Raw genomic sequence first — 18,334 nt, 5'->3', positions numbered from 1 at the left:
TAGGGTGCTGGGAGGCAACCAGACTGAGTCGGATCCCAGCTCCTCATGGTGGGCAAGCTGGATAACTTCATCCAGCCTCCACCTCTGCACCTGCCGAATGGAGACGATGACACAACCTCCTCCGCGAGGGCTTTAGTGAGCTAATTCCTGCACAGCACTGTGTCTGGCACTCCCCAGATCCCAGCACTGTGGGCTGAAGCCTTTCGTGCAACAGCATCACAGGTCACCCGGTGCCTCTGTGTTCTTACAGGTGTTCATCCCGAGGCAAATCTCCGGCTTAGAGCCTGTTTCCTGGGATCCTAGTCTAGGTGAGATCCCTCAGGGAGCAAGTGAAGACTGAACAAACCAGAGGACCAAGCCTTAAGCTCTTGGGCCCTCCAAGGTTCCAGGGTCAGGGAAGAGGAAGCCCCAGCACAGACAAGGAGAAGGAACAGCTGGTGAGTCTGGTCTCCCTGAAGCCAAGAGTGACAGGAGACTGGAGAGTGACTCACAGTGTCAAAAGCGGCTGATAGAAAAGAAAGACGAGGACCAGGAATTAAGGATGGCATCTAGTCACTTGGAGGTCACTGGTGACCTTGACAAGAGCATTTTAGAGGAACGGTAGGGACAAAACCCTGGCTGGAGTGCATCAAGGAGGAATGGAAGGAGAGAAGGCACGCAGCAAGCCTGGACAGCTTTTGGCAGGAGTTTTGCTATTTTAACAGCAGCACAGGGCCACTGTGCCCAAGCCAAAATGGGTCCCTGGGGGGGGGGGGGGGGGGGACATCTGCCCTATCCACCTCATTCGCAACCTCGTGCAGACTTTTCAATGCTTTGTCCAGATTTTCCGGCTGTTCTCAGCGGGAGGGCTGCTCTCATACATCATAGCTGGGAGCAGAAGTGCAAGGCCTTGGCCTTGGGTGATGTCTAGAGCTGGGTCTCGGGACACAGGATGCACCTCTGGGCTGGCACCTCCTCAGTCACAGCCCCTGCGTGCAGCCCAGTACCACAGAAGGCACCCAATAAAGCCTCTAGCAGATGCCCACGGGGGCCCCAAATTTGGTTTATTACATCGTCTTCTGCCACAAGGACCACTTACTCACAACAGCTGTTGCCATGGCAACCAAGCAACCAGCCTGCTGTTCCGGTTAACAGCCATGGGCCTCCCGCTGGCTATTTGGCTTAGCAAACTCAGGGCAAGATACCCCCAAAGTGCTGGAGAGGGTGGAACATGGTGGGGGGACGTGGGAAGTGAGAGATGGGAACCGGAGGGTGTTCATGAAGGGCAGAGGTCAGTGCTTTTACCATTGTCCCGTGATTCTCCACCAACAGGTTGGGGCTGGGACAGTTATAAACTGGTGCCGGAGGGGTCGCCACATCTTTTTGTGATGTAGGCCACTCTTCTAGCAACAGGTGCCCCACTCCCTCTACTCCCTTTCTGCAGGCTAAAGGAGCAGAGAGGGACAGAGAGGGTCCACACGCAGCCAGAAAATCCTGCAAATGCAGAAGGGCGCTGACCCTGAGGCAGCCCTGCCCCCAAACACAGCGGGCCTTCTGGAGGTGGTGTTGGTGGGCCCCAAGCTTGCTCTCGAGGGGCGGTAACCCCCGGGCCCTCCTGAGAGAGCAGTGTCAAAAGCAGCTGATAGAAGAGGAAGATGAGGGGGCGCCTGGGTGGCGCAGTCGGTTAAGCGTCCGACTTCAGCCAGGTCACGATCTCGCGGTCCGTGAGTTCGAGCCCCGCGTCAGGCTCTGGGCTGATGGCTCGGAGCCTGGAGACTGTTTCCGATTCTGTGTCTCCCTCTCTCTCTGCCCCTCCCCCGTTCATGCTCTGTCTCTCTCTGTCCCAAAAATAAAAAAAAAAAAAAAAAAAAAAAAACAGAAGAGGAAGATGAGGACCAGGAATTAAGGATCACATCTGGTCACTTGGAGGCCTCTCTCTTCCTGAGAGAGGGGCTAGTTTCTTTGAACCAGGCCTGAGTGTCTTTCGTATGATGTATAGTTTAGTGGCCAGGACTTCTGAAGTCACACGGATGAGAATTCAAGCCTTAGCTCCTTTCGCTTGCTACCTGTTTAACATCAGGCAGCTTACTTAACCTCTCTGAGCCTCCGTTTCTTCAGCGGTAAAATGGGGTGAGCGCAGTACCAACGTTGCTAAATTATTTCACAGGTTGGTTGAGATCGAGCGCATGAAGTGTGCAGCACACAGCCACTGGCCCCCAGCAAGCTCACCGTGAGCGGGGCGTATTCTCAGCAGTGTTGCAATTGTTATCATCACGATGGTAATTATGCTGATTTGCAGCCCTAGAGGTTGAGGACCAGAGTGAGAGACATAAAGGAACTGAGAAAGACAAAAGCAAACCTCAGCATAGTGTACAGGTTAGGTCCCATTTTTGTTTAAAGTTTTAAAAATTTATTTATTTCGGGAGAGAGTGCGCGAGTGGGGGAGGGGCAGAGAGAGAGGGAGAGAGAGAGAATCCCAAGCAGGCTCCGCACCGTCAGGGCAGAGCCGTCACGAGCCCCACACCCACAAACCGTGAGATCCTGGGTCGCTTAACCGACTGAGCCACCCAGGCTCCCCACACCATTTTTGTTTAAAAAGAAATGTTAACAATGGATACCTCTGGGTGATGGCACTACGTTATTTTTCTTGGGGCTTTCTGTTTTTTCCAAGTTTTCTGAACTAAACAGGTATGGCTTCTGTATTAGAAAAAACACTGTTTTAAAAGGTTAGAGATGAGCATTAAAAATGAGCTACAGACTAAACCATGGAAGGGTGTACTTTAAGCGGGTAAATTGGATAGTATGTGAATTATGTCGCCAAAGAGCTGTTCACAAAAATGCTTTAAAAAATGACCCAAGGTGGGCAGGGAATAACCCATTCAAAGACTCTGAACATAAAAATGCATAAACTAAAGCGAAATAAGAAGAGAAAGAAAGAAAGAGGGAGAGAAAATGAGGCAAGATCTGGACTATTCTGCAAAAGTTAAAAAGTCCTAACTGTTGGCGAGAAAATGGAGACTCAAGTGCCTGCACATATTGCTGGTGTGGGTGTAACTTGGTACCGTTGCCAATGAGGGCAAATCAATGAAAATTACAAATGCTATGAATGCATATGTTCTGACCCGGCAACTCCTTCTTAGGAAATTTATCTTACAGACATGCTGGTATAAGTGAGAAATGATGTAGGTACAAGTTTAAGAACCATGGCATTGGCTGTAGACGACCAGAAACAGCCCAAATGTCCAGAGTGGGTGGCAGGCTGAATAAGGTACCTCTACACCATGGAATAACAGAAGCTCTAAAAAAAAAAAAAAAAAAAAAAAGGTAAGGAAATTATCTTCTGATATGAAAAGACTTCTAAACTATATTATTAAGTGAACAAAATCAAGGTGCAAAACAGTATAATAATATATGCTACCTTTTGTGTGAAAAGTGGGCAAAGACTATATATTCATATCTTCTTATATACGCCTTCTGGTAAAATATATGAAAATAACAGTAGTTGGAAGGCGCTGAGTGAAAACTGAGCAGATGGGGGATAGAAGTTTCCAGAGTGAAACTTTTCACTGTATATCTTTTATACCCTTCAAATCTTATGAATACATTACCTATTCAAAATTAAATAAAAACTCATTTGCCTAAAGGAAGAAGTTAAAGACTGACTGAGATGATAGGGTGTCTGAGAAGGGTCTAGATGAAAGAATAATGGCGGATGTTAATGCTCCTGCTGAAGCTGGTTGATGGGTCTGTCGTGGCTCACTGCATGGTTGACATTTTTCACAATAAATTATTAAACTTTAAAAGGTTTTCGTAATAGTTAAAAGGTAGAATTAATCTAAATGTCCATCAACCAGAGAACGAATAAACAAAATATGGTCTATCCATACTATGAAATACTACTCATCAATAAAAAGAAACAAACTACTAATATCAACTGCTATGTGAAAGCACCTCAAAAGCATCCTGGGAAGCGAAAGAAGCCAGACACATGACCACCTGTTGGAGGATTCCATTTATATGCGATGCCCAAATGAGGCAAACCCATAGAGACAAAGAGTAGATTAGTGGTTGCCCCAGTCTGGGGTGGGGCTGGGACTGCAAATAGGCAGGAGGGATCTTTTGGGGGATCATACAAATGTACTAAACTTGATTATAGTGATGGCTGCACAACTCTATAAATTTAGTAAAAGTCATTGAAATATACTTTAAGTGAGTCAATTTTATGGTATGCAAATTATACCTCAGTAAAGTGGGTTTTGGAATTAAAAAGAATTTTTTTTGAATATTTTATTTTTAAGCAATCTCTACATCCAACATGGGACTCAAACTCTCAACCCCAAGATCAAGAGTTGCACACTCTAGGGGTGCCTGGGTGGCTCAGTCGGTTAAGCGTCCGACTTTGGCTCAGGTCTGATCTCACCGTTCATGAGTTCAACCCCCGCTGATAGCTCAGAGCCTGGAGCTCACTTCGGATTCTGTGTCTCCCTCTCTCTGCCCCTCCCCTACTCACAGTCTGTCTCTCTCTCTCTCTCAAAAATAAATAAAGCATTAAAAAACAAAAAACAGTTGCATGCTCTACTTAGCTAACAAGGTGCCCCAGTAAAGTGTGTGTGTGTGTGTGTGTGTGTGTGTGTGTGTGTGTGTGTGTTTAAAGGAAAGGAATTGGGGCCACTAAGAGGTGGTAGTGGTTAAGTGTATGGGTCCTGGCATCAGACTCATTGGATTAAAATGTCAGCTCTCCCAGTTTAGCTAGGCAAACTACTTGCCTTCCAACGTCCTCATCTGTAAAATGGTCTGCAGTAACCGAGGCTTACTAGAATGTCAGGCACTCTTCCAAGTGCTTTACATTGTTAACCCATTTAAGCCTCACAACTCTCCTGTGGTGACCATTTTACAAATGAGGAAACTGGGGGTACCTGGGTGGCTCAGTCGGTTAAGCATCAGACTTCAGCTCATGATCTCACGGTCTGTGAGTTCGAGTCCCATGTCAGGCTCTGTGCTGACAGCTCAGAGCCTGGAGCCTGCTTCAGATTCTGTGTCTCCCTCTCTCTCTGCCCCTCCCTCACTCACACTCTGTCTCTATCTCGAAAGTAAATAAACAATAAAAAAAAAAGATTAAAAAAAAACAAACAAGGAAACTGGGCACAGAGAGGTTAAGTGACTTGCCCATGGTCACGCAGGTCATATGATTAGCAAGAAGCGGGGCAGGTAGCCTGATTTTAAGGGCAAGGTGCTTAACCACGTACTGAACTCAAAACAACACCACCTAACTCAGGTTAGTATGAGAACTAAATAAAAATAATTAATACAGAATGCTTGATCTAAAGTAAGTACTCAATAAATGCTGGCCAAGGAAGAAACCACTGTCTAATTGATTCAAATGGCTTGGGGTTGTCCAGTTGTATTTTGAAATGTTTATGCAGTAAACAGCCAAACCTGTTTAAGAAATAGTCTGTCTGAAAGGAAAGTGCTACACCCTACAGAGTAGCCATAAAGAAATCCTTTTTCTATCTGGTTTAAATTTTTTCTTTTAACGTTTATTTATTTTTGAGACAGAGAGAGACAGAGCATGAACAGGGGAGGGGCAGAGAGAGAGGGAGACACAGAATCTGAAACGGGCTCCAGGCTCTGAGCTGTCAGCACAGAGCCCGACGCGGGGCTCGAACTCACGGACTGTGAGATCATGACCTGAGCCAAAGTCGGACGCTTAACCGACTGAGCCACCCAGGCGCCCCTTTTTTCTATCTGGTTTAGACATTAAGGGGTGGAGGCAGCAGAAAGGAGTCAGTGCAATCCCTCTTGTGTACCTCAGTGTCTGTTTCTCTGCAAGGCAGTGGAACAGTGTGCTGGCGAGTTTAGAGCAAAGACTTTGGGGCAAGACAGAATGGGGTTTGATCCTGGCTCCTCTACTGATTAGCCATCTGACCCGTGACAAGACACTTAATTTCTGTTGTCTCAGCTTCCTCATCTGCAGAACGGGTTAGGGAAAAAAAGTACCAGCTTGGGGGTTGTGAGGACTACAATACGTGTACAGGGATCAACATAGGTTCGCAGCGTGTACTTAGTGCTTAACGAATGGAGGGGATGTCTTCTAAATTTCTTGTCACCTGCAGGTACATTTCTCTTGCAGATTGTTAGGAAAGCATTGCTCTTCGTAAAGGAAGATTACCCACTTACGCCTCCCAGCGCTGGGATCCGACTCTCCACATTGGGTCAAGGCCGCCCAGTGGGCCAACCCTGTCCTCAGGCTGGAGGGGCCTAGGAACTGCAGCCGTTGTTGTCCCCAGGAGGCATCTGTCAGCCTCCCCACAGGGTGCCTGCCAACCAAACAGGTGAGGGGAAGCTGGGGTCTAGACAGTAAGGACAAAGGATGAGAGGGATTGAAGTAGATCTGTGAGTTTGGAAAAAGAAATCTTGTTATGGGTGGGATGGAGTAATTCTCCACATCCCCAGAGAGCAGAGAGAGCATGGCTGGGTCCAGGCAGGGGCAGGAGCCTGGGAGGGTTAGGCATAAAGGACATCTTGTGGGCCACAAGACCAGCGAAGGTGTGGAGGAGGCCCCACCTTCGTGTCTTCAGGGGATGAACGAGGAGGAGTCAGATATGCTCCCCCGGGCTCGGGGATGGTGCTCCCACTCCCCACCCCGCATGCCTTGGCTTTCATCTCTTCTCCCAGGAGGAGCAGGGCCCAGCACCCGCAACACCATCAAGCAGCTGACCCACCTTTTCCCCTCCGTCCCAGGACAGAGGTCATCATGGGAAATACAGAGGTAACCTGGCACACAGGCTAAGAGCACTAACTTAAGAAGGAGACAACCCGGTAGGGAGTCCCAGCTCTGTCCCTGACTAGCTGTGTAGCCTTGGGCAAGTTACTTAACCGCTCGGTGCCCCGCTACCTACCGCACAGGGATGTTGGGAGAAGAAAATGACACTGTGTGTGTAAAATGCTTAGCACGGTGCTGGGCACAGAGTGAATGCTCCACAAAACGCAGCTGTTATGAAGCTAGTGTGGAGGCTGAGACAAAGCCACCAACAGGTCCCCTTCCACCACCACCCCCCCCACCCCGGGGTTCCTGCCTAAAAGAGGAACCCATCGGGACACCACCTGCTCTGTGCCTAGGAGGGACATCCAAACTGAACCTTCCCTAGGTAGCAATGCCTGTGGCATTACACCCACTGCCAGCCTTGGGGAACCCACTACAGTAACGACTGTGGTTCCTTATGCTTTTATGGCACCGGCCAGTTTGTAAAGTAACTTCATGTGACTGTCTCATTTGATAAGCCTTTGTGTATTATCATAATAGTGATTTTACGGATTTAAAAATGGAGAGATTCAAGAGGAGCTCCACAGCTAGTGAAGAGAGCCCAAAACCCAGAGCATCAAGCTCCTGTCCCACACCATTCTGGGCCTTCTTGGCAGAGGCCAGGGTTTGGCCCCAGCAGTCAGCAAACACAGGCCTGGCAGGCTAGGGTCAAGGTCCGAGCTTGGTATATGCCTGTGGAAAGAGCGGTCCCTTCCACTGCCCTGGCCATAAAGAACAGGACAGGTGTGGGGCGCCTGGGTGGCTCAGTCAGTTAAGCATCTGACTTCCGCTCAGGTCATGATCTCACGGTTCATGAGTTCGAGCCCCGCTTCAGGCTCTGTGCTGACAGCTCAGAGCCTGGAGCCTGTTTCAGATTCTGTGTCTCTGTCTTTCTCTGCCCTTCTCCCACTCACGCTCTGTCTCTCTCTGTCTCTCTGTCTCTGTCTCTCTCTCAAAAATAAATAAATAAACATTAAAAAACTAAAAATAAATAAATAAAAAGAACAGGACAGGTAGATCAGGCCCTGGTCCCACCAAGCTATATCTGCGCCAACCCAGCTGTCTGTGCTGCTGATCTACCTGGAGTCACCCGGTGTAGAAACGTGGGACAGTTAGAGTTGAGTCCCCCGTGAGTCTTTGGAGACAAACTTCAAACATTTCTATGTAAAATTAGAAAATATTAAGTATAACGAAAAACCAAAAGCCCGTCCTTCCAAAAAGAATCTCCCTTATCCCTTAACCGTAAGGGAAAGAGCATTGAAGTTGAGAATTTAAACATGAGAAGAGGGTCACCGAGCCCCAGTGGGTCTGGAAGACCTCCAACCCCGCCTCTCCTGCCCTGTGGGTTGTAGTTCCCACCTCCTCTGAGAATCATAGGTGGCCAGGGAGCTCCCTGTGTCCTGGGAAGGCTTTGGGAAGCCTTCCCACGTGACGCTTGCTTCCTCTGACCCCATTTAACTGTCATCAATAATGGAACTGAGATGGGGGGTTTTGGCATTTAATTCTTTCCAGACAGGGCTGAAATAGCATTTCCATTCGCCACCCTCATTTCCAAGGGCTGGTAATTTTCTGAGACCATTACCATTTGGGCTGCTGTTTCGTTCCCCAGCCCAGAGGTGCAGTGCACAGGGAATTTTCCTCAGCAGGTCTGAGTGCTGGAAAGTGCTCTTGGGAATCACATTCTTAATGTGACTCTTTCAGTCACTTTCCACCATAGCATCTTGGGGTCAATGAGAACCTTAGTCTTTTTGTAACCTTTTTATTTGCTTCTGTCAGTTTCAAATCATCCACAGTGAAACCAAAAGGAAAAAAATCCACGCTCATGTTTTGTCTTAGCTCCTCTGGGGAGACACCAAAGACAGATGATTGTGGAGTCCACCCCTGCCGAGCTGATCCCAGCACAGGCCACCTGGGTTCCTTGCTGATGTCCTGGGACAGTTTCCTCTTCCCCCACCTTCCTGTTTGCCTGCAAGGCCATCCGAAATGTTGGTTTCCTGAGGCAAAGCGTCCTTCTCCTGGGAGGACTGGGTGCAATAAAACAGCTGCCTCCCAAGAACCTTGCAAAGATCGAGCGAGATGGGGTGGGTCAAAGTATGAACTTGAGAGCGCCTGCAGCTGTGAGTTCTGACAATAAAGATGCACATATGTGCATGCAACAATAATTAGCACTGTGGCACGTCTCTCACTTTTAAGAATGCGACATATTACATCATTGACACTGACCAACAAAGCATATGGTCAATTGAGTTAATTCACAAAAATAGCTCAGAACAATTTCCACACTGGGCATGGAAGACAATCTCTGTTTGGGGAGGCCAGTATCCACTTCCCCTTTTGAAGAGGTCTCTGGTTTCCTTGTAAGGAATTGCTTCTTGTCTCTGAGCGCAACCTCACTGGGAGGGTAAATCCAAGGGTCTTTTCCCCTCCCCTCTCCAACATCACCACGGAAACCCAAGGGGTCCTTGCAGGCTCTTTTGGAGACATCCCACTTCTTCCTGCCAAAGGGTAACCACAGGACCTAAGCCCCACAACGATATAATTGTAGTGTGAGTCTTCTAGCAGGGTGAAGCCTTCAGAGGTTTTGACCACCTGCTATGGCTGGTTCCCAGCCTTCCAGGTATCTTAGCAATACATCCCCCATGACTTAAGTCTGTCACGCTTACCACCAGAGACTCCAAAACGGCGCTCTCATCAAAGCAATGACTTCCACACGGGCTCAGACACTCTCAGCCTCTCCCAGGCCTCCAGCACCTCAGCATCCCTCAGAGGCCCCAAAGGAAAAGTAATTAAAGACCTCTGTCCACTGGCCAAGAAGAAAGCCCATGTCAACATCAGACCCAGCCACGAGCCTGAGTCACCCATGCATTCTTTCACTCTCTAGGTGTTGACTTTTCCAGACCCTGGGATGAGTTTTTAAGTTTCTGATGCTGTAGAGACTGACTGTCTTCCAATCCATAAGTTCTGTGTTGGTGGAAACCCACTGGAAACTTCTGGTCCTGGAGGATGTAGCCTGTGAAAGGCCTACGAATCTCATCATGTCTGGGTAATTCCTGGGGCCACACTCACTGGGCCAGGCTAGGAGTTCATTAAATGCAGAAGTAATGGAGGCAGTGCCGCTGGCCCTGCTGGGCCTTGGGGACACTCTGGTGCCAGGGTTACTGGCAGGATGCCGTGGTCTCAAGGGCCTGACATGTTAGTGTGGGTTGGGTTTGGTAGAATCTCTGCTGAATCCATTCACCAGCAATTGCCTCAGAGGTTTCTCTGCAGCTGGCTGTCAACCCGTTCCAACTGCCTTCTGGTTTGGCCTAATGCAGAACAACTGTCCTGTGGCTTTCTAAAGAGGCAGCCTGGTGTAGTGGGAAGAGTTGTGGCCACAGGCTGGGAGGCCTGGGTCCCAGCCCTCGTCTACCCAAACAAGCTGTGTGACTTTAAACAGGGGACCCTCTTCGTTTCCTCCCCTGTAAATCACATCACTAGGTGGCCTTCCAGGTCATTCCCTCAGATCCTCCTACTGACCCTTCTTCCAGTCCCTGCTGGAAAACAGGGTGCCAGGACTTGGGAGGGGCAGTGGCAGATACTTCGGCTAGTTTGCTTTGGACTCGCAGGGTCACTAATTCCAAGGAACATGTTGGTTTCTTAGCACCAGAGTCTTTCAGGACTCAGGAAGCTTCAGGGACAATTCAGAGCTCCACGTACTATGGAAGGCTTTGTCTGAATCCTCAGAATTATTTACTCAATACCCAGGCAAGGATTAAGTGGAGACTTTTCTACTGGATTTGGGCCCTGCAGTTAGGAGATTTGGTTAGCACCTCTCACTCAGAGGCAGTCGCATCATTTCCAAGCTGTGGCTTCGCCTCAGACCCGAGCACAAGAGGCAGGGTGGTCCAGGAGAAAGAACTGTGGAGGCAGGAGAAGGGGGTCTGTGTTGGCTCTGCTGCGCGGCAGATTGCTGTTTGCCTTCGGGCAAGTCACTTAACCTCTCTGCATCATTTTCCTCAACAGCAAAATGAAAGAACTGAACTTGATTTTATTCATTTATTACGTATTCCCTGCAGCATTTGACATAGGAACGCAAAAAATCCAGAGTCGCTGAGGGAGGGAGTGGGTAGCCCTCCCACTCCCAGTGAGGGACCCCAGGCCACCAGAACAGCTGTCATTGTATTGAATTTCTAGCCACACCAAAAGGGAAGCACTAGGAGCTGCTTAGTCGTCACTGTTTGCTAAAAGAAAGCTTACCCATCAGTCAGCAGAGAGACGCCTCTTTCCTGCGCTGAATTCTACTACTCACCCATCCTTGCATGTAACCAGTAAACATTTACTGAGCAGCTGGGAGAGCTCACTGTGCTGGGCCTCCAAAAGTAACCAGACCGGAGGCCCTGGAGACAGGGAGGATTTTATCTCGGGGACTCTCACACAATGGAAATACGGCAATGATGTCAACAGTGATGGCACAAAAGATGCTCACCGTAAAACTGAGGGTGTGGCACAGAGCTGTAATGCCAACAGGGAGCAAGATCCCCAATCACCTCCAGGGATGTCCCTTTTCAGGGACTTGGCTTGATGTGGGCCTGGTCTGGAAAACCGGGAGTGGTGGGTGACTCACACATGTCCTAGGGACTCTCTCAATTAGCAACTCCTCTCAGCTTCTGACAGGAGTGAGGTGCTGGTTAAGTGATGCTGAGCCTTCTGTAGCAGGCCTGGGGCACGAGTGCCCTGGAAGAAGAGCAAATTGTGTTGAGATGCCAGGCAGGGCCTGGTTGCTCATGCTCCTTTCCTTTCTCTATTAAAGCTTTTACATCTGGGGCGCCTGGGTGGCTCAGTCGGTTCAGTGTCTGACTCTTGATTTCAGGACACGATCCCAGCATCCCGGGATCGAGCCAGGCTCCGCGTTGCTGAGTGTGGAGCCTGCTTAAAGATTCTCTCTTTCTCCCTCTCCCCCACTCATGCTCTCTTTCTCTTTCTGTCTCTAAAATAAATAAATAATGGGGCGCCTGGGTTACTCAGTCGGTTAAGCGTCTGACTTCAGCTCAGGTCACGATCTCGCGGTCCGTGAGTTCGAGCCCCTCATCGGGCTCTGGGCTGATGGCTCAGAGCCTGGAGCCTGTTTCAGATTCTGTGTCTCCCTCTCTCTCTGCCCCTCCCCCGTTCATGTTCTGTCTCTCTCTGTCTCAAAAATAAATAAGCGTTTAATAAATAAATAAATAAAATAAATAAGACTCTACAGTTCATCATAAAAATTTTTAGACGTGGGGCACCTGGGTGGTTCATTCAGTTAAGTGTCCAACTCTTGACTTCATTTCAGGCCATGATCTCATGGTTCGTGAGCTCCTGCCCTGGTTCAGTGAGTTCCTACATTGTCTGTGCTGACAGTGTAGAACCTGCTTGAGATATTCTCTCTCTCTCTCTCTCTCTCTCTCTCTCTCTCTCTCTTCCCTTTCCCTGCTCGTGCTTTCTCTCTCTCTCTCAAAATAAATAAACATTAAAAAAAATTTTTAAACGTCCTGAAAAGCTGAAAAAATTGTATAGTGAACACTCACACACCCACCAACTGGTTTCCACCATCAGCATTTTGCTAGATTAGCTTCATCATATATCTGTCCTTCCATCCAGCCTTTCATCTGTCAATCAGTCCATCTTCATGGTTTGGTGAATTTAAAGGAAGCTGTACACTTCAGTATATTTCAGCCCTAAATACTTCCAACACGCATATCATTCGCTAGAGTTCACATTTGTGTAAGGTTGTGTGTGTGTGTGGATGTAAAATCTTAAGAATAGCTTTAAGTGAATTTTGATAAATGCATACACCTGTGTAATCCACATCTCTACCAAGAAACAGAACATCAGTATCACTCCAGAGAGTTCCTTTGTCCACCCCCTTAAAAAAATTTTTTTTTAACATTTATTCATTTTTCGAGAGACAGAGCGTGAGTGGGGAAGGGGCAGAGAGAGAGCGAGACACAGAATCCGAAGCAGGCTCCAGGCTCTGAACTGAAAGCACAGAGCCCAACGCAGGACTCGAACTCATGAACCATGACCTCATGACCTGAGCCGAAGCTGGATGCTTAACCAACTGAGCCACCCAGGCACCCCTGTCCACCCCTTCCTAAAGGACTCTGCCTTCTCTCCACTCCATCCCCGTATCCCCTACTGCCTTAATCTGTGTGTTCTGTGCCCTGGGAATCTGAGCTCTTTGATGACGCCATTTGCCCAGGGTGGGCACCTGACCCAAATGCAGTCCGTCTGGGTGTTAACTAGTGACCTTTAACCTCTGTGGCCAGGTTTAGCAGGACGACCTGGGCCAATCAGAGTCTCTCTCAGGAGGTGGGAAACTGAGGCTACCTTGGCTGGGCAAAGACACGGAGCTTAAGGTAGATCTGGGGCTGGAGTCACAATGGTCATGAGCCACATGCCAGCAGAAGTACAGAGAAGGCAGGGCTAGTGAGGAACACGGGGTTGTACCCAGGAGACACAGACCCTCTGTGTAAAGGACAACATAGTCCCTAAGGGAGGGACCGGAGGGAAGGTCTCAGTTTTCCTTCTGGGTCTCTCTGTGCAACTACAACAGAACCCCTGAAAGAGGAATGCAAATGATGATACATTAAAATGGTTTGTTTTCAAAATGAGGGATCTTGGGGTACCCGGGTGGCTCAGTCCGTTGAGCATCCAACTTCGGCTCAGGTCACAATCTTGTGGTTCGTGAGTTCGAGGCTCGTGTCGGGCTCTGTGCTGACAGCTCGGAGCCTGGAGCCCGCTTTGGATTCTGTGTCTCCCTCTCTCTCTGCCCCTCCCCTGCTCCCACTCTGTCTCTGTCTCTCAAAAATGAATAAACATTAAAAAAAATTAAAAAAAAAAAAAAAAGAAATGAGGGATTTTTCTTACATGACAGCCATTCTATTTCTGTGTGGCATGGGCTGTAGGTATGACCTAAATGTCCCTAAAAATGATAACAACAATAGTAAATGATGGCAGGATAATAAGTGATAATAAAGCCAAGTCCAACAGGACAGGTTTTAATGTGTAATCCCATCTGATTGTCACATCAATCTTTTTTTTTTTTTTTTTTTTTTTTGAGAGAGAGAGAGAGACAGCACAAGTGGGAGAGGGGCAGAGGGAGACAGAGAGAGAGAATCCCAAGCAGGCTCCCTGCTGTCAGCACAGAGCCTGATGCAGGGCTCCAACTCCCAAACCACGAGATCATGACCTGAGCCAAAGTCAGATGCTTAACCGACTGAGCCATCCAGGCGCCCCTCAAAGCAGTCTTCTTCAAGTAGAGGCACTCTGCTTTCACTGTCCCCATTTTGCGTTTGAGGAAACAGATACAGGACGGACACATAATTTGCTCAAGTTTGCTGTAAGCTGTGAAAGCAGAGCTCCCCACCGCCCAGGAGCCGACCCAGGGCTGGGCCTCCCTCGGTTATGCCCATCGTGTGTCACCGTGCCTGCCAGAACAGCACTGCCACCCACCCCATCCCCGAGACACCTGTGTTTATCTGTCCTCGCTGATGGTGACAGGCCCAGGGACCCCTTGACACTGGATGGTGACAGGACAGTGACACTGCTAGCATCAAAGAGGCCACTCTGCCCCCTGTTCCCTGTGGCTGAAGAGCAGGCACCCCTTCCTAGAGGAAACACAGCAGGTGTTTGGGGTGGAAGATAGAAAGAGGTGCGGGGTCTCCAGGGCCCCTGCCAGCTCTGAGAAGTCAGGATGATTCTAGTCCCAGGAAAAGGCCACAGAGATCGTTCAGCAGGGCAAGAGTGAGCACCCCAAGGCAGGAACCCATTTTTCCAAAGCAGGAGCGGCAACACGGCTGAGCTGAATCCTTCTTAGGTATGTCCTTCTCTGGCATTTATCCAGGCCCCTGTCATCACCCATTCCCACACCTGGAGGACACAGGCCAGGATGTCTTGTTCACCTTTGATTCCTTGGAACCCTGCACAATTGGTGACACATAGTAGGTGCTTAATGAATATATCTTAAATGAACGAAGACACGACATGGGGAAGCCGAGAAAGCAAAGGGATAATAATAACAAAAGTAAGGTGGCATTCTAAGAGAACACTCACAGTGAGTAATCAAATCCTCATAACCACCCTGTGAGGCAGGTACTGAGGCTCAGACAGGTTAAGTAACTTGCCCAAGATCACACAGCTTGTAAGCAGTGGAGCTAGATTTGAACCCTGGCAGAGTCCGTGGTCTTAGCTCCTGTGATTCCCATCACCCTATCTTTCCTCCCCTGGAAAAGCTTCCTGGCATATTACGCCGAGTTCCTCACCTGCCTGAGGCCAAGTGTGAACCTAGCAAACACACTGACGTCCTGGCAACCCAGACGCGTGTGGTGCAGCCCACAAGGGCCATGTTGTGAGCAAAGAAAGAGCAGCCATCCCCAAAATGGTCAGCCTCCCTCCAAGTCCGTCAACATTTGCTGCCTATCCGTTAGGTGCCAGTCACGGGCACAACAAGGCAGACATGTTCTTGGCTCTCCAGGAGCCCCGGAGGAATGACATTAGTGATCCGTCATTGGTGATGTGACTACTCTGTGCCACAAGCCATGTGTATGGTAGGGCTTTTTTAATGTGGCTTTCAGGACTAGTGATGCCCACTGCACAGACGAAGACACAGAGGCTCGAGAGGTCGGGTCACTTGTCCCGTGGTAACTATACATACTGACAGCCATCTAGTGTAGGGAGGTGCACCCCACATCGTCCCTCCTCTCATGGGCTGCACGGGCCAGGGGAGGAGGTGGGATGGAGAACAGCAAAGAGCAAGGTCATCTCCAGGACTGGCAACTGTGTGGAAGGCAATGACCAAGGTAAAGGGCTGGAGAGGGCTGGAGAGAGGAGCCGGCCATGGTCAGCTTGGGAGCGGGGGGGCCCCGGACAGAGGGACAGCCTGCGGGCCTGGGGCAGGACAGCTTGATGCGCCCACGGAAAGACAGGAGGGCAGTGTGGCTGGGGCACAGCAAACAGAGGGAACCAAAGAGACCAGTAAAGTGGGGGTGTCGAACCTGGCCCGATTGTGTGCTCCGATGCACAGCAGGCAGGGTGCAAGGGAACCTCGTAGATTTCATCTCTAGAGGACAAGGGCGGTCGGGGGTTCCAAGGCCCTCTAGAGGGTATAAAACCTCACCCTGCAGCTTGAGCTGTCCACATGTGAAGAAAAAACAAATCGGCTAGGGCAGATATCATCTTTGTCAATTCTGACACCTCTCAGAGGTCCTTTGGGGCAAATCCCAACACCTAACTTATGAAAAGTTATAGTCCAAATACTTGGTCTTTGAAGTGCTCGTTGTATGCGAGCAGTCACCGGCGGGAAGTAATTTCAGAATGAATATCGTTTTTCCAATGACCATCGTAGTGGTGTGGGGTTTGGACAGGCTCAGCTCCTACCCAGGACCCCCACGCCTGGGCAGAGGACTGTATCTGGAGTGAAGGGAGACTATGTCGGTCCTCAGGCATGAAAAACACCAGGTGTCGTGAACGCCACAGGCCAGTGTCCTGGGAGAAGAGAGAGAGATGTCAGTGTTCCTAAGCAAGCCACGTCTCTGCCGGGTCCCATGAGCACGTGCGGCCCAGGGGGATGGAGGGCTGGGTTGGTGTCATGACCACACAGCCCCGTTGGCTGGCAACAAAGGAGAGGGATTTCCACCGCCAGAGCTCACAAAAGGTTGAAAAACTGGGAGGGCAGACAAGCCGGGCGCTGGGGTCCACTGGCTTTGGAACTGCCCCGTTTCCTCTCACACTTCTCCTCCCTTGCACTCCAGGGAGCCAAGCAGGTGCCCTCAGGGCAGCCTCAAAAACCTGACCAGGTCTGGACCTGAAACGGATTTCTGGATTTCCCTCTCCTTAGATGAGCCCAGCGCCTGCTTCTTATCCCAGCACTGTGACTGTTTGGCTGAAAACATCAATAAGTCACTCACTCTCAGAGCCTCAGTTTCTTCATCTGTCAAATGGAGATGTCAACAGTCCGTGGCTCACAGAGTTAAATCCAAGGTCTTCCAGGCCCTGTAGGCTCAATCATCACAGAGTCCCTGAGTGCTCACCGTGGAGCAGACACTGCAGAGGTCAGGTACAAATGATGACCCTGTCCCCTGGCGTGCAAGGAACAGCTAAAGAAAAGCAATCTAGAGCGCAGCTGGGCTGAGACACAGCAGCAGCTGTCCCCGCACTCAGGGAGTAGGGTCGGCCTGTGGCGAACACTCCCAGTTTTGTTTTTTTTTAATGTCTATTTATTTACTTTTGATTTTTTTATTTTTTGAGAGACAGAGAGAGAGATGCACAGGGGAGGGGCAGAGGGACACGGAGAGAGGGAATCCAAAGCAGGCTCTGCACTGTCATAAGATCATGACCTGAGAGAGCTGAGATCAAGAGTTGGACGCTTAACTGATGGAGCCACCCAGGCGCCCCTAACTCTCCCGGTTTTTTATTTGTCATGAGCTGCCCAAGCTGGTATTTCCTCCTGAACCTGGGTGACCGAAATTGGATCTGTCTGCCCCTTTCTTTTCTTAAGAGTCATGACTGTCACTGGCAACTTTCGCAACCGATTGTTGTGAAGCTGGGGGGTGGGGTGGGGCTCCCGAAGGCTGTATCCTCAGCTTCTACCCCAAGAGGAGGGAAGGGAAGGGTAGGGATGGTGAGGCTCCTCCCAGGACTGATGGGAGCCAGGCCATCTCGGAGAGCCCGTACAGCCCAGAGATAAAGTCTGGCCCCTGGGATCGGCGCCTGGGTTCGAATGTGTTCTACCTCCCCTCACCTCCCCTCCAGCTGTGGGATGTTGGGCAAGGTACTCAACCTCCAGGAGCCTCATCCAGGCAACCAGGGTTCACTAGGGGCAGGCACTGGGCCAGGTGCCTCGGTTAAGCTTCCGACTTGGGCTCAGGTCATGACCTCATGGGTCACGGGATCGAGCCCCATAGCGGGCTCCGTGCTGACAGCTTGGAGCCCGGAGCCTGTTTTGGGATTCTGTCTCTCTGTCTCTCTGCCCCTCCCCCACTCACGCTCTCTCAAAAATAAGTAAATAAACATTTTTAAAAAATAAAAAATAGGGGCGCCTGGGTGGCACAGTCGGTTAAGCGTCCGACTTCAGCCAGGTCACGATCTCGCAGTCTGTGAGTTCGAGCCCCGCGTCAGGCTCTGGGCTGATGGCTCGGAGCCTGGAGCCTGTTTCCGATTCTGTGTCTCCCTCTCTCTCTGCCCCTCCCCCGTTCATGCTCTGTCTCTCTCTGTCCCAAAAATAAATTAAAAACGTTGAAAAAAAATTTAAAAAAAAAAAATAAATAAAAAATAAATTAAAAAAAATAATAAGACTAGGAAAACAGTATGGTCGTTCCTCAAAATATTAAAAATGGAATGACCCTATGGCCCAGCAATTCTATTTCAGGGAATATACCCAAAAGAATTGAAAGCAGGGTCTCAAACAGATATTTGTACACCCGTGTTCATAGCTGCATTGTTCACAATAACTAAACGTTGGAAGCAACCCAAGCGTCCGTCCATGAATGAACTGATAAACACAATGTGGTCTAGGCATACAATGGACTATTATCTAGCCTCAAA

General features: G+C 49.5%; 1 protein-coding gene across 1 annotated transcript in view; it reads right to left on the bottom strand.

Annotated features, from left to right (window-relative positions):
- Positions 1–18,334, bottom strand: part of GALNT16 (polypeptide N-acetylgalactosaminyltransferase 16) — a 94,136-nt gene that overhangs the window by 58,053 nt on the left and 17,749 nt on the right. The window lies entirely within an intron of this gene.

The sequence above is a fragment of the Panthera onca genome, chromosome B3, assembly GCF_046562875.1.
Source record: "Panthera onca isolate mPanOnc1 chromosome B3, mPanOnc1 haplotype 2, whole genome shotgun sequence".
NCBI lineage: Eukaryota > Metazoa > Chordata > Mammalia > Carnivora > Felidae > Panthera > Panthera onca.
This window is presented reverse-complemented; position numbering and strand designations above follow the sequence as displayed.